The sequence below is a fragment of the Ovis canadensis genome, chromosome 3 (assembly GCF_042477335.2).
Source record: "Ovis canadensis isolate MfBH-ARS-UI-01 breed Bighorn chromosome 3, ARS-UI_OviCan_v2, whole genome shotgun sequence".
In the NCBI taxonomy this organism is placed as follows: domain Eukaryota; kingdom Metazoa; phylum Chordata; class Mammalia; order Artiodactyla; family Bovidae; genus Ovis; species Ovis canadensis.
The window spans coordinates 130,369,460-130,386,900 of NC_091247.1; the positions used below are offsets into that span (position 1 = coordinate 130,369,460).

At 40.4% G+C, this 17,441-nt stretch overlaps 1 non-coding gene across 1 annotated transcript; it reads left to right on the forward strand.

Moving 5' to 3' along the window:
• Positions 1–428: 428 nt before the first annotated feature.
• TRNAR-UCU (transfer RNA arginine (anticodon UCU)) lies at positions 429–501 on the forward strand. The gene has a single exon. It is a non-coding gene; the product is annotated as a tRNA-Arg (tRNA).
• Positions 502–17,441: the final 16,940 nt, after the last annotated feature.

Consider the following 17,441-nt stretch of genomic DNA (forward strand, 5'->3'; position numbering starts at 1 on the left):
GGATTCTTTACCAAGCTATTAAGCTGATCTAAATATACACAGTTATTTCTTATTCTTGAATGCACTGAAGAGCACAAAAGAACTAAAAACTGTCCCAGAGCAATAATGAGCGGCCCCAACATGTATTAATCAGATCTTATGTGCAACCTATTATGAGATGTACTATATAGAATTAAAATAACAAACAAGAAGCAGCTTCTAAACCAAGGTGTTTGTAATATATTTATATTGGGAGAAACCAACAAAATATGCAGAAATGCTTTGAAAATAATCATTGGATAATATGGAATTTTTCCTTTGTACCAATAAATACAATCCTAAAAATTAAAACTGTATCTTCTCTTGACATTATAAATACCCTCAGTTATTATGATAAAGAACATACCAAAACAGAACTTAGGCTGGTTTAAAAAAGTGATTTAGAAACTTCCCTGATAGTCCAGTGGCCAAGATTCTACACTTCTAGTGCAGGGGGCCCAGGTTCAATCCCTGGTCAGGGAACTAGAGCTCACATTCTGTAACCGAACGATCCTGCGTGAACTGAGACCTGGTGCTGTCAAATAAATGAAATAAGTAAAAATAAATTAAAAAGATGAGCTCAGACACTCTTGTTCTTCCCATCTTGGTCTTCAAACACTTGACTGTTATAGTCGAGCAATGTCGATCTGATGTACATTTCAACAGTGGCTGAAGGATTCATTTTAATTAAGTTTAAGGTATATACAGACACATACCCACACATATGTATACACACATACCCTAATACACAAACATGGCTATATTACACATTTACCCATGCTGTCTGTGCTGGGGTGTCCACATTTTATTTTTTGATGTTACTTCTAAGTGTATCTCTGCATTTTTTCTGTATACAGCTTCTAAGTCCTGCATCCTCATCCATTAGTTTTAATGAGAGCCTTGCTTCTCTTCTATGCCCTTTTCAAATATTCACTGCTTTGTTATCTTAACACGGTCACTGACTCTGGCCTCCTTCAGTGCTGTTCCCCGGCCTAACTGGTCCACCTCTCTCTTCTCTCGGTTAGCTCTGTTTTTCCTCCCGTATCTCTGTTCGCCATTGTCCTTCCTAACCACTGAGGCAGTTGTAAAAAGGTTTCAATTAAAACATTTAATATAATTTTTTCCATTAATTTTACATTTGGGTTTTTCCATGGTGGGCTTACCAGCTTTTAAGTGCAGGGTTTTGATTACATCATCATTTAGACAGTTTGTCATTTATCAATCTGAATACACTCATACACACACATGCACATTGTATTTGATCATTGTGATGGTTTGGCATAATTGGCCACAGAAAAGAAGAGAGGATTTGGAAGGAATATCCTTTTATACCAAAAATATCCCTCCCATGTGGATTCCGTTCAGTTCAGTTCAGTCGCTCAGTCATAACTGACTCTTTGCGACCCTATGGACTGCAGCACCGCAGGCCTCCCTGTCCATTACCAACTCCCAGAGTTTACTCAAACTCATGTCCATTGAGTCGGTGATGCCATTCAACCATCTTATCCTCTGTCATCCCCTTCTCCTCCCACCTTCAATCTTTCCCAGCATCAGGGTCTTTTCAAATGAGTCACTTCTTTGCATCAGGTGGCCAAAGTATTGGAGTTGCAGCTTCAGCATCAGTCCTTCCAATGAATATTCAGGACTGATTTCGTTTAGGATGGACTGGTTGGATCTCCTTGCAGTCCAAGGGAGTCGCAAGAGTCTTCTCCAACACCACAGTTCAAAAGCATCAATTCTTTGGTGCTCAGCTTTCTTGATAGTCCAACTCTCACATCCATACATGACTACTGAAAAAAATCATAGCCTTGACTAGATGGATCTTTGTTGGCAAAGTAATATCTCTGCTTTCTAATATGCAGTCTAGCTTGGTCATAACTTTTCTTCCAAGGGGCAAGTTCCTTTTAATTTCATGGCACCAGTCATCATCTGCAGTGTTTTGGAGGCCCCTGCCAAAAAAAGTCTGACACTGTTTCCACTGTTTCCCCATCTATTTCCCATGAAACAATGGTACCAGATGCCATGATCTTCGTTTTCTGAATGTTGAGCTTTAAGCCGACTTTTTCATTCTCCTCTTTCACTTTCATCAAGAGATTCTTTAGTTCCTCTTCACTTTCTGCCATAAGGGTGGTGTCATCTGCATATCTGAGGTTATTGATATTTCTCCCGGCAATCTTGATTCCAGCTTGTGCTTCATCCAGCCCAGTGTTTCTCATGATGTACTCTGCATAGAAGTTAAATAAGCAGGGTGACAATATACAGCCTTGACATACTGCTTTCCCAATTTGGAGCCAGTCTGTTGTTCCATGTCCAGTTCTAACTGTTGCTTCCTGACCTGTATAAGATTTCTCAGGAGGTAGGTCAGGTGGTCTGGTATTCCCATCTCTTTAGGCATTTTCCACAGTTCGTCGTGATCCACACAGTAAAAGGCTTCGGCAGAGTCAATAAAGCAGAAATAGATGTTTTTCTGGAACTCTCTTGCTTTTTCGATGATCCAGCGGATGTTGGATGCAATTTGATCTCTGGTTCTTCTGCCTTTTCTAAATCCAGCTTGAACATCTGGAAGTTAATGGTTCATGTATGGTTGAAGCCTGGCTTGGAGAATTTTGAGCTTTACTTTGCTAGCATGTGAGATGAGCAAAACTGTGTTGCAGTTTGAACATTCTTTGGGGCTGGAATGAAAACTGACATTTTCCAGTCATGTGACCACTACTGAGTTTTCCAAATTTGCTGGGATATTGAGTGCAGCACTTTCACAGCATCATCTTTCAGGATTGGAAATAGCTCAACTGGAATTCCATCACCTCCAGTAGCTTTGTTCATAGTGATGCTTTCTAAGGCTCACTTGACTTCACATTCCAGGATGTCTGGCTCTAGCTGAGTGATCATACCATGTGAATATCTGGGTCATGAAGATCTTTTTTGTATAGTTCTTCTGTGTATTCTTGCCACCTCTTCTTACTATCTTCTGCTTCTGTGAGGTCCATACCATTTCTGTCCTTCACCGAGCCCATCTTTGCAAGAAATGTTCCCTTGGTATCTCTAATTTTCTTGAGGAGATCTCTAGTCTTTCCCATTCTATTCCTTTGCAGTGATTACTTATGAAGGCTTTCTTATCTCTCCTTGCTATTCTTTGAACTCTGCATTCAAATGGGTATATCTCTCCTTTTCTCCTTTGCTTTTAGCATTTCTTCTTTTCACAGCTATTTGTAAGGCCATCTCAGACCCATTTTGCTTTTTTTGCATTTCTTTTTCTTAGGGATATTCTTGATCCCTCTCTCCTGTATAAACCTCTGGCCCTAGTTCATCAGGCACTCTTTCTATTAGATCTAATCCCTTGAATCTATTTCTCACTTCCACTCTATAATTGTAAGGGATTTGATTTAGTTCATACCTGAATGGTCTAGCGGTTTTCCCTACATTCTTCAATTTCAGTCTGAATTTGGCAATAAGGAGTTCACAATCTGAGCCACAGTCAACTCCCAGTCTTGTTTTTGCTGACTGTATAGAGCTTCTCCATCTTTGGCTGCAAAGAATATAATCAATTTGATTTCAGTATTGACCATCTGCTGATGTCCATATGTAGAGTCTTCTCTTGTGTTGTTGGAAGAGGGTATTGCTATGACCAGTGCATTCTCTTGGCAAAACTCTATTAGCCTTTGCCCTGTTTCATTCTGTACTCCAAGGCCAAATTTGCCTGTTACTCCAGGTGTTTCTTGACTTTCTACTTTTGCATTCCAGTACCCTACAATGAAAAGGACATTTTGGGGGGTGTTAGTTCTAGAAGGTCTTGTAGGTCTTCATAGGACTGTTCAGCTTCAGCTTCTTCAGCATTACTGGTCAGGGCATAGTCTTGGATTACTGTTACATTGAATGGGTTGCCTTGGTAACAGAGATCATTTTGTCATTTTTGAGACTGCATCCAAGTACTGCATTTCAGACTCTTCTGTTGACCATGATGGCTACTCCATTTTTTCTAATGAATTCTTGCCCACAGTAGTAGATATAAAGGTCACCTTAGTTAAATTGACCCATTCCAGTCCGTTTAAGTTGGCTGATTCCTAAAATGCCGACATTCACTCTTGCCATCTCTTGTTTGACCACATTCAACTTGCCTTGATTCATGGACCTAGCATCCCTGGTTCCTATGCATTATTGTTCTCTACAGCATTGGACTTTGCTTTCATCACCAGTCATGTCTACAGCTGGTTGTTGTTTTTGCTTTTGCTCGGTCTCTTCATTCTTTCTGGAGTTATTTCTCCCATGTGGAGTAGATTGAACAAATCAAAATGGTCAGCACCAGCAGGAAGCTACACATCAGGTATCAAAGGTAACTCCATCTGGGAAAATCATTGAGATACTATGTACTTTTGTTAGAATTTCAAGATAAGAAATAGTGTGGAAGCCTGGCTCTTCTTTCTTGTCTGTGCCTTTGTCTAACCGCAGGATATGCAGAAGTACGCTTGGCATTAAGAGGAAGTTTTCTTTGTTGCTTTTGTATGCTGTTGTGGTTTTTGTAATGGGCGGGTTAGTTATATTTCAGAAACATAGCTCTAGGTGGTGAGTCAGGAGGAAAGTTCTGTGTGGGAGAGTGAGCTTAACTAGAATGCTGTGAGCAAGCGCACTGTAACGTTCACAGCAGTAGAGTGGTCCGGACATGTCTGCCAGCGGCTGCTGTGTTGTGCTTCAAACTGAAGTGATGAGGAAACTGACACTGATAAGTGATTACAAAACCAAGCACCAGAGATGGGCATCATTTCCCTTCTACCCAACTACCATGTTGCTCCCAGTTTTTCTCTTGCTGAAGAGTCCTCCTCACACAGGGAAGGCAAGCACTAAGTGCTTACATTTCAGGCTTTGCTTGCAGCCCAGATACAGGCATGTTATAATCCAGTGCAGGTGAAGGGTTGTTACTGGACCTTCTGGGAAGAATTTTTCCCTGAGGAAAGAGATGCAAAAATAAATGTCCCCAAATAAATGCCTTTCTGTGTTGGGCATTGCCATATAAGGCATGCTACTGGAAGCTACTGTAGCCAAGAGAATCACAGAGAACTTGCCTGAATCTTTGATGCCAGTGAGCATGTGTGTCAACCCAGCGGGATCCCTCCCCTAGATCTCTCTGTATGTATTGAAAAATAAACCACTTGCATTGAAATCACTTTTCTGACAGTCATATACATCCTAACTGAACAACACTCTGCTGGACAATTGTAGTATGATCTCTTCTGATGTTTACAATCATCCTACCAGATAAGCTTTTATTTTGGGGGGCTCCAAACTCACTGCAGATGGTGACTGGTGCCATGAATTAAAAGATGCTTGATCCTTGGAAGAAAAGTTATGATCGACCTAGACTGAATATTTAAAAGCAGAGACATGATTTTGCCAACAAAGATCCATCTTGTCAAAGCTATCGCTTTTCTGGTAGTCATGTATGGATGTGAGAGTTGGACTATCAAGAAAGCTGAGCACCAAAGAATTGATGCTTTTGAACTGTGGTGTTGGAGAAGACTCTTGAGATTCCCTTGGACTGCAAGGAGATCCAACCAGTCCATCCTAAACGAAATCAGTCCTGAATATTCATTGGAAGGACTGATGCTAAAGCTGCAACTCCAATACTTTGGCCACCTGATGCAAAGAAGTGACTCATTTGAAAAGACCCTGATGCTGGGAAAGATTGAAGGTGGGAGGAGAAGGGGATGACAGAGGATAAGATGGTTGGATAGCATCACTGACTCAATGGACATGAGTTTGAGTAAACTCTGGGAGTTGGTAATGGACAGGGAGGCCTGGGGTGCTGCAGTCCATGGGGTTGCAAAGAGTCGGACACGACTGAGCAACTGAACTAAACCAGGTAAGTATTATCTCCCCACTTGAGAGATAAGAAAACTGAAGCTTAGAATGATGCGAAGCCTTGTCCAGTGCCCCATGAACACAGAAGCCAGGGTTTGAATCCATATGCCCACGATTGGAGTACCAGCACATCGCTAATTCTCACTTGATTTCGGCCATTCTGGCCCATCTCACTGCCTCTGTGTAACTGCAAATATTTACCGATGGAGTCAGTATTTGAACCTGGCAGGGAGGGTGTAGGCAGGTGCATCTTTGTTCTGCGATCACAGCAGGCATTATTATATAAGAATTAAGACGAGCACAAAAGACAATTTTATTTGTTGCATGATATTTTAAAACAATAATTTCAGATGTTTCTTTTTCATATAAAAGGGCTGGAGCATGCATATCCTCAGTTATAATTAGATATTGAGTCAGAAATAGGAACTTAGCTTTGCAGATATTTTTGGAAGCTGCATGACTTTTTGACTTTCTATTTTTCATCTTCCCCAAAGCACTCTCCCCTGGTCCTTGAGCCTCTAGTTTCTCACAAGTCCAATGACTTAACTAGAAGGATTTGGAAATCAGCCTCTAGCAAATAAATGTATTCCAGTCCTCCCATATGCTGCTGCTGCTGCTGGTAAGTCGTTTCAGTCGTGTCCAACTCTGTGCGACCCCATAGACAGCAGCCCACCAGGCTCCCCAGTCCCTGAGACTCTCCAGGTGAGAACACTGGAGTGGGTTGCCATTTCCTTCTCCAATGCATGAAAGTGAAAAGGGAAAGTGAAGTCACTCAGTTGTGTCTGACCCTCAGCGACCCCATGGACTGCAGCCTACCGGGCTCCTCCGTCCATGGGATTTTCCAGGCAAGAGTACTGGAGTGGGTTCCTCCCATATGAAAACCCACAAAATCCCTGTAAAATGGAAGAGGCAGGGATTAAGAACACAAGTCAGAGCATATTCTATTTTTTTCCCTTAAATACTGCTTGACTTTTTAAAAAATATAAATTTATTTATTTTAATTGGACGTTAATTACTTTACAATATTGTACTGGTTTTACCACACATCAACATGAATCCGCCACAGGTATATATGTGTTCCCCATCCTGAACCCCTTCCCTCCTCCCTCCCCATCCCATCCGTGTGGGTCATCCCAGTGCACCAACCCCAAGCATCCTGTATCCTGCATTGAACCTGGACTGGCGATTCGTTTCATATATCAAACATACATGTTTCAATGCCATTCTCCCAAATCATCCCACCCTAGCCCTTTCCCACAGAGTCCAAAAGACTGTTCTATACATCTGTGTCTCTTTTGCTGTCTCGCATACAGGATTATCGTTACCATCTTTCTAAATTCCATATATATGTGTTAGTATACTGTATTGATGTTTTTTCTTTCTGGCTCACTTCACTCTGTATAATAGGCTCCAGTTTCATCCACCTCACTAGAACTGATTCAAATGTATTCTTTTTAATGGCTGAGTAATACTCCATTGTGTATATGTACCACAGCTTTCTTATCCATTCATCTGCTGATGGATATCTAGGTTGCTTCCATGTCCTGCTATTATAAACAATGCTGCAATGAACATTGGGGTACATGTGTCTCTTTCAATTCTGGTTTCCTTGGTGTACATGCCCTGTAGTGGGATTGCTGGGTCATAAGGCAGTTCTAGTTCCAGTTTTTAAAGGAATCTCCACACTGTTCTCCATAGTGGCTGTACTAGTTTGCATTCCCACCAACAGTGTAAGAGGGTTCCCTTTTCTCCACACCCTCTCCAGCATTTATTGCTTGTAGACTTTTGGATCGCATCCATTCTGACTGGTGTGAAATGGTACATCATTGTGGTTTTGATTTGCATTTCTCTGATGAGTGATGTTGAGCATCTTTTCATGTGTTTGTTAGCCATCTGTATGTCTTCTTTGGAGAAATGTCTATTTAGTTCTTTGGCCCATTTTTTGATTGGGTTGTTGATTTTTCTGGCATTGAGCTGCAGGAGTTGCTTATATATTTTTGAGATTAGTTGTTTGTCAGTTGCTTCATTTGCTATTATTTTCTCCCATTCAGAAGGCTGTCTTTTCACCTTGCTTATAGTTTCCTTTGTTGTGCAGAAGCTTTTAAGTTTAATTAGGTCCCATTTGTTTATTTTTGTTTTTATTTCCAGTATTTTGAGAGGTGGGTCATAGAGGATCCTGCTGTGATGTATGTTGGAGAGTGTTTTGCCTATGTTCTCCTCTAGGATTTTATAGTTTCTGGTCTTACGTTTAGATCTTTAATCCATTTTGAGTTTATTTTTGTGTATGGTGTTATAAAGTGTTGACTTTTAAAAGGCATTTAGTTTGACAGTTTCTGTGTAATTGAGCAGGTGAAACCTGATTATTTGCGTGTTTATTGGTGGGCCCTTTTCCAGATATAATTTTGATAGATGCAACATTTTCTTGCTGGTTTCACCTTCTCTTTGCTCTCGCAGTTGAGAGAGCATGGTCTGAATCCTTGGCCTCTCTTTCTTGCTCCAGCCTATCTTTCCTGCAGAGGATTCTTCCTTTGACAGTTTTTGTTCTTAAACTTTATCTCTAATGCTTCCTTGGTAGATGATACCAAACTAATATATGACTGGCATTTCAAAGTTAAATTTTTATATCACACACAGTGGGAAGTACTACATTTGCAAAGCCTTAACCCAGAAGAGTAGCTTCCTTTCATGGGAGACTTCAGCCAGACTCAGAAGATTCCTCTAAAGGAGGCAGAATGATGCCATGTTGGCAGATGCCTCTTGCACCAACCAGCCGTGGAGGGTGGCAGGTAATCTGGGAGCCTTAAACATGAAACTAGAAGGCAAACAGGAAAATTTATTGCAGCAGTGTATTCTTCAATTGGAAATGGAGCCTTTGGAAAACAGCCTTTATAATAATGTGAGAAAGGCTAGGCAAGCTACTGTTACTTTTCTGAATTCATAGCAACACTAAAAGCAATGAGGGTAGAAAAAATAAACTCTTCTCTTTTTCTGACCCAAGCCATCATCATCCGTTAACTGAAATTATTGAGATAATTAGTGAGTCTCTGGCCTCTACTCTCACCAGTACACACCTCCCCTTCTCCGTGGAGTCTCAAAATAGCAGCCTGAGTTATCCCTTTCTAAAGCCAAGTAAATCAGGATGTGCCTCTGATCCAATACCTTTCCTGCTCACTCATGAAAAAAGCCAGCATTCTGACAGTGGCTTCACAGCCGTCCTTTGCTTTCACCAGATTCCTGTTTTGCCCTCAATGAATGGTCCCACATGCCACCCCAGCCATACTGACTTCCTTCTGTGTGCAGCAAACCACCAGGCACACTCCATTCCTCAGGCCCTGAGTTACTGCCTTCACTCAAATGCTGTCTTCTCATAAAATCTTCTTGTAATCACTGTGTTTAGAATTTCAAACTCTCCATTGGCTAGACCCTCTTCCCCAGCAGTCTGTGCCCTTCCCTGCTTCATTTCTCCCCTAATACTGCATAATGAATATAACATACATCTTACTTATCTGCTTGGATGTTGTGTTTGTTATTTGCTGACTTCCTGTTGTATTGCCCACCCCCTGGCTAGACTGGAAACTCTGTGGGGATAAGAACATTTATCCTTGTTTCTTTGTTTTCTAATGCTCCATCTACAGGGTGTCATATACTATTAGACATTTGGTAACTATAAAATAATCTTCCACCTCCTCCTCAGTCAGGGCTTGCAGTTGCAAAACTGCAATATTACCTGGTCCTAATAATTTAAGAAATAATTACTGAAATGAGATTGGAATATTAAAACACCAGACTCAGTTGCTGATTAGGAATCTGAGAAGACTCGGCAGCAGAGCACGCAGTCAGGAAACTAGACAGTACTGACCCTATGGTGTCTTTACTCCGTTCCCACCCTCATGAGTGACCTCTGCCCCATATCTTTGTATACTTCATCTCTTTTGGGGTGCCAATCAGCAGCTGGAGCCCCCTACGTCCTGTGCCAATAATCTAGTTGTCACATGCCGGGGAGGTATTAATTAACCCCTATTAGCTGCCATGTTAGAAGCCTGGGTTCTGCCTCTCACCAAAATTTATACAATAAGGGATTCCCTGGGATAAAAAACAGATCTGGATCACAGGCAGCCAACTAAGAAAACCCACTGAAAAGCCCAGTTCCAATCCACAAATGCTAATGGAAGTTGAGTTTCACTTGATGAGTTTTATTTTTCTCTATTATTTTCTAAATTTTCCCAGTGATATGAATTGGCATATTCATTTATTTAATAACATTAGTTAGAAAAATGAACATTAAGCTATAAAAGGTAATAAAAATGTCAACCAGATCTCAAGTTTTCTCTTGAGGCCATCTGTAATTTGTGGCCTATCAGTACATGTATTATGGAATGAGAAACAAGTGAATAGAGAGGTCTTCAGTGACCTCTGATTTCTTCAGAGTAAACTTCATCTGGAACCTAACAGAGCATCTTTTGTGTTCCAGTAAATTTACATAATAAACTTCTATTGAGAACAGCCTCAATGGAAAGCAGATGCTCATTTCTGACTGAATCATTAATCATTCTATTCTGCATAGGAGAATAGTCACGAATTGCATTGGTCTAGAGTCCAAATGTACTACACAAGTATTTTGTTTGGTGTGGGCTTGTTCTAAAGTCAGATGCAACAATCTCTCCTATCCTGCACAGTTCAGTTCAGTCACTCAGTCGTGTCCAATTCTTTGTGACCCCATGGACTGCAGCACACCAGGCTTCCCTGTGCATCAACCACTCCTGGAACTTGCTCAAACTCATGTCCATCTAGTCAGTGATGCCATCCAACAATCTCATCTTCTGTCATCCCCTTCTCCTGCCTTCAATGTTCCCCAGAATCAGGGTCTTTTCCAATGAGCAGTTCTTTGCATCAGGTGGCCAAAGTATTGGAGCTTCAACTTCAGCATCAGTCTTTCCAATGAATATTCAGGACTGAATTCCTTTAGGACTGACTGCTTTGATATCCTTGCTGTTGGACGGAACTCTCAAGAGTCTTCTCCCACACCACAGTTCAAAAGCATCAATTCTTCAGCATTCAGCTTTCTTTATGGTCCAACTCTCACATCCATACATGACTACTGGAAAAAACCACAGCTTTGACTATATGGATCTTTGTTACAAAGAAATGTCTCTGCTTTTTAATATGCTAGCTAGGTTGATCATAATTTTTCTTCCAGGGAGCAAGTGTCTTTTAATTTCGTGGCTGCAGTCACCATCTGCCATGATTTTGGAGCCCAAGAAAATAAAGTTTGTCACTGTTTCCATTGTTTCCCCCTCTATTTGACATGAAGTGATGGGACCAAATGCCATGATCTTAGTTTTGTGAATGTTGAATTTTAAGCCGACTCTTTCACTCTCCTTTTTCATTTTCCTCAAGAGGCTCTTTGATTTCTCTTTGCTTTCTGCTGTAAGGGTGGTGTCATCTGCATTTCTGAGGTAACTGATATTTCTCCTAGCAATCTTGATTCCAGCTTGTGATTCATCCAGCCCAGCGTTTCTCATGATGTACTCTGCACAAAGGTTAGATAAGTAGAGTGACAATATACAGCCTTGACATATTCTTTTCCCAATTTAGAACCAGACTGTTGTTCCATGTACAGTTCTAACTTTTGCTTCTTGACCTGCATACAGATTTCTCAGGAGGCAGATAAGGTGGTCTGTTTTTCCCATCTCTTTAGGCATTTTCCACAGTTTGCTGTGATCCACACAGTCAAAGGCTTTGGCATAGTCAATGAAGCAGAGGTAGATTTTTTTCTGGAACTCTCTTGCTTTTTCAATAATCCAACAGATGTTGGCAGTTTGATCTCTGGCTCCTCTGCCTTTTCTAAACCCAGCTTGAACATCTGGAAGTTCTCAGTTCATGTACTGTTGAAGCCTCACTTGGAGAATTTTGAGCATTACTTTGCTGGTGTGTGAGATGAGTGCCATTTGAACATTCTTTGGCATTGCCTTTCTTTGGGATTGGAAGGAAAACTGACCTTTTTCCAATCATGTGGCCACTGCTGAGTTTTCCAAATTTGCTGACATATTGAGTGCAGCACTTTCACAGTATCATCTTTTAGGCTTTTAAATAGCTCAACTGGAATTCCATCACCTCCACTAGCTTTGTTTGTAGTGATGATTCCTAAGGCCACTTGACTTTGCATTCTAGAATGTCTGGCTCTAGGTGAGTGATCATATCATAGTGGTTATCATCTAGGTCATTAAGATCTTTTTTGTACAGTTCTTCTGTGTATTCTTGCCACCTCTTCTTAATATCTTCTGCCTCTGTTAGTCCATACTGTTTCTGTCCTTTATTGCACCTGTCTTTGCATGAAATGTTCTCTTGGACTCTCTAATTTTCTTGATGAGATCTCTAGTCTTTCCCATTCTATTATTTTCCTGTATTTCTTTGCGTTGATCACTGAGTAAGGCTTTCCTCTCTCTCCTTTCTATTTTTTGGAACTCTGCATTCAGATGGGTATATCCTTCCTTTTCTCCTTTGCCTTTCACTTCCCTTCTCTTCTCAGTTATTTGTGAGGCTTCCTCAGACAACAATTTTGCCTTTTTGCATTTCTTTTTCTGAGGATGGTTTTGATAATAACCTCCTGTACAGTGTTGTAAACCTCCATCTATAGTTTTTCAGGCACTCTGTCTATCAGATCTAATCCTTGAATCTATTTATCACTTCTATTGCGATAAATGGGTTTGATTTAGGTCATACCTTAGTGGTCTAGTGGTTTCCCTACTTTCTTCAATTTAAGCCTGAATTTGGCAATAAGGAGTTCATGATCTGAGCCACAGTCAGCTCCAGGTCTTGTTTTTGCTGAGCTTCTCCATATTTGGCTGCAAAGAATATAATTAATCTGATTTTAGTATTGACCTTCCTCTGACTTCCATTTATAGAGTCATCTCTTGTGTTGTTGGAAGAGGAAGTTTGCTACCACTGGTGCATTCTCTTGGCAAAAGTCTGTTAGCCTTTGCCCTACTTCATTTTTTACTCCAAGGCTAAATTTGCCTGTTAGCCTAGGTTATCTCTTGACCTCCTCCTTTTGCATTCCAGTTGCCTATGATGAAAAGGACATTTTCTTTTGCTGTTAGTTCTAGAAGGTCTTGTAATTCTTCACAGAGCCATTCAACTTCAGCTTCTTTGGCATCAGTGATTAGGGTATAGACTTGGATAACTGTGATATTTGAATGGTTTGCCTTGTAAATGAACATATCATTCTGTCATTTTTGAGATTGCATCCAAGTACTGCATTTCACACTCTTTTGTTGACCGTGAAGGCTACCGTGAAGGCTACTTCTTCTAAGGGATTCTTGCCCACAGTAATAGATGTAATGGTCATCTGAATTAAATTCTCCCATTCTGGTCCATTTAGTTCATCCTGCACACACCTTTGTAAGTGACTCTTTTCCCGTTCTCCTCCTACTTGCTTTGAAACTGAGATGGCCCTGTGACTTGCCTTGGCTAATAAAATGTTGTCAAAGGGACATGAGTGACTTCTGAGCCTAGTCCTTACTATATAGTGCAGCTCTTGAGTCTGACATCTTGCAAGCCAGCTACCACATAAAGATGTCTGGGTTATTTTGTGCAGGAAGCAACATGGAGAAAAATGTCCTACAGAATGACAGGCCAATGGAAAAAGTGCAAGGCTCTTCAGAAAACAGCCCGCATTCACTGCTACACGTTGTGGCAGAGGCCATCTTGGATGTTCTCACCTTGGCTGACCCACCAGTGAAATTCAGTCATATGAGTGACTCGTCTAATACGATGAAAAGCAGGATAATCACCCAACTGTGCTCAGCCAACATGGACAAGCAAGAAAGATAACTCATGTTGTTGCTTTAAGCCATTAAATTTTGGGGTGGTTTTTTATATAGCAATGGATTGCTAAAATACTTAGGTTATAAAGTTTCTCAAAAGTATTTTAAAAACTTGATTAGGTGGGGGCACTGTTACAATTTTCTTTTTTTTTCAGATTTTATTTTATTTATTTATTTTTTGCTTTACAATATTGTATTGGTTTTGCCATACATCAACATGAATCTGCCACGGGTGTACATGAGTTCCCAATCTTGAACCCCCCCTCCCACCTCCCTCCCCATACCAGCTCTCTGGGTCATCCCAGTGCACCAGCCCCAAGCATCCTGTATCCTGCACCGAACCTAGACTGGCGATTCATTTCTTATATGATATTATACATGTTACAATGTCATTCTCCCAAATCATCTGACAATATAAAAATGTCCCCCCAACCCCTTTGAATTTTATGAGAAATGCTGAAGATCATTCTTTGCTGGGCCACACTGTCTAGTAAAAATCCAAAAAGAGTGGAAAACAGTTGAATTTTAAAAAACTGACCAAATCTTATGTGTGCATGAAGTGTATAGAACCCATGTCTACTCACCTCTCACAGTCCTGTCTATCTCTGGTTTGTCCTACTACTGATTATATGAACTTGAAACCTCACTCAACAATCAACCTCTAACTTTCTGGGCATCTTCCAAATAAACTAGGGGTTGAACTACCCAGCTATGTACTTGTGCTCACAAATACTATTCTCCAGATGCTTTTTTCCTCCTCCTGTGGTATTGTTTCCTGTAGCAGTGTCTGTTGCTAAGACAGCCTCCGCCCCACTGAAAATGCTTCAAAGCTGCCAAGAACTCTAAACACTTCTGTGAAGCTGTTTGCTCCTCTGCTGAAGTCACTGACACCATCTGGATTTTGATTACCATACAATATAATAAATTATTTTCTGGCCCATCCTGCTGCTTTAGCCAGTGTCCTTCCCAAACTCTTATCGTTCCTTGACTGAGAATATATATTCTTCCTACATTTCCTTGAAAAGATAGATAGGTTACAAATCAGTGCTGCCTTGATTTCCATTGTCCTGCAAAGGTTTTAGTGAAACTTTACATGTGTTCTTTCTCTTCATGTGGCATGGGACATCAATCAGTCTAGGTCAGTTAATGATCTGAACAAAGGATACTGAGCTGATCAACTTTCCCTTCTGAGACAGACTTTGAGGCTGTTTGTCTTGACTCTGTCTTCCTTATAGATGAGTTATTTCCCTAGAGATTTTCTGGATCCACGTGTCCTCCAGAGATGCCCGCTGTTTATAGGTTGAAAGCTCAAGACCAATGAGATTCACATTGTAAATATATTGAAAGACTAACATTACCTACATTTCCAACAGTTATTAACAGTTACTCATATTAAAATGGTAGAGAAGGGACTTCATTAGTGGTCTATTGGTTAAGACTCCACACTTTCACTGCAGGGAGCATGAATTTGATCTAAGATCCCACATGCCACATAATGTGGCCAAAAAAGAGAAAAAGTGGTAGAGAATGCCAGAAACCTCTTGGACGCTATTACTTGATTTTCTAAAGCAAGATTAGACTTCGTGTTACTGTGTTCTCCAGTTGTGTGTTGCAATCATGGCTATTGATAGAGGTTCCTGGCAACAGTTTCTGGCAGCTGGTTTGATTATAGTGATTCCAAATATTTGTTTGTATGATAATTACTTCTTAACAACTGATACCAATGACAGTGGGGATTATGGAAAACAGCACATCCTCACCACTTCTTTGACATAAGGGTAGAATCGTATAGAAGCTGCTTATAAAGGAAGTTGCTGAGAGATGCCCACGTGTCTGTAGGGCTTGGGTATGTATATCTCTCCTCCCTATTGTCTACTTGTAGGTCCTTCAGCATCTGGATAGAAATTTAGAACACTTTCTCTCATCTGGAAAGATAGTTTAGAGCTGGGGCCTCTGGCCTTCTATTGGAAACTACACTGCCTTACGTTTTCTTCAGTGAATTTATAAAAGTTCTCTCCAGTGTAGTAGAAAGATAAATCTAAGTATGAGTCCACATGATGTTAGTACACAAATGAGACTTAATTTTCATTAGGAACTGTCAGTCCTAGAGCACAGATGCAACAGTGATATAGGAGCAAACATCTTTGAAATGAATTTTGGCTCATGTGCCCTAATGATCTTGATATCAACCACCAAACAAATTGGATTCACATCTGCTGTGTACCAGTTCTGGGACAGGCAATTTGTAAAACAGAAATATGGTGTATGGGTTCCTACCCTAAAATCACTAACAATTTATTGGAAGGAAAAAAGCCAAGATATTATGATGGCTGCTGCTGCTGCTGCTAAGTAGCTTCAGTCGTGTCCGACTCTGTGCAACCCCAGAGACGGCAGCCCACCAAGCTCCCCTGTCCCTGGGATTCTTCAGGCAAGAACACTGGAGTGGGTTGCCATTTCCTTCTCCAATGCATGAAAAGTGAAAGTGAAAAAAGTGAAAGTGAAGTCGTTCAGTCATGTCCGACCTTTCGCAACCACATGGACTGCAGCCTTCCAGGCTCCTCCGTCCATGGGATTTGCCAGGCAAGAGTACTGGAGTGGGTTGCCATTACCCTTATTATTAGCCATCATAATGGCTAATGGCATCATAATATTAGCCATTATGATGGCTAATAATAAGAAAGTAATTATTTCCACTTTCTTAAGTACTTCTCAGTGCCTCAGTTTCCTCATCTGTAAAATGGAATAATGATAGTACCTATGTTATAGCTAGTACTATGTTATAGGGCTTTCCTGGTGGCTCAGATTGTAAAGAATCTGCCTGCAGTACAGGAGATCTGGGCTAGGAAGACCCCCTGGAGAAGGGAAAGGCAACCCATTCCAGTATTCTCACCTGGAGAATTCCATGGACAGATGAGCCATGGGCTACAGTTCATGGAGTTGCAAAGAGTCGGACACAGCTGAGTGACTTTCACTTTTCACTTTTCTTCGTGTTATAATCTATGTAAAGTGCTTAAGGTTATGCCAGACATAAACATTCGTACATGTAAACTCTTATTACTGTTAGATACTTGTATGCCACTGAGGCAGGTGTCAGCTTGGCTGTGTCATTTTGGCTCAGTGTCTATGCCTATTAAAAAAAGCATATTTTTAATGATCACCTGAGGCTCTATTAAAGTTAAAAAAAGAAACAATATGCTAAAACAGTATTATTTATAATCTTTATCATATTAATATTTTGAAAGCTGAAATTATAAAACAATTTAAGTATTGAGAGAACTTCTTTTCAAAAATATTTTCTAGCTGTATTTTTTTATTGAGGTATAATTGACGTGTAATATTATATTTGCTTCAGTTGTCCAACATAGTGACTTAATATTTGTATATATTGCTAAATGATCACAATAAGTCTCGGTTCAGTTCATTTCAGTTGCTCAGTCATGTCTGACTCTTTGCGACCCCATATGCAATAAGTCTAGTTAGTATCCATCACTATACATAAAGATTTTTTCCCTTGTGTTGAGAACTTTTAAGATCTACTCTCTTAGCAACTTTCAAATATACAATAAATAATTATTAACTATAGTTACCATTCTGTACATTATATGTTTAAGACTAATTTATTTTATAACTGGAAGTTTGTACTTTTTGATCCCTTTCATCCTTTTCACCTATTTCCCCACCTCTGGCAACCACAGATCTTGGGTTTGTTGTTTTTGTTTTCATTCACATATAAGTGAGTTCATA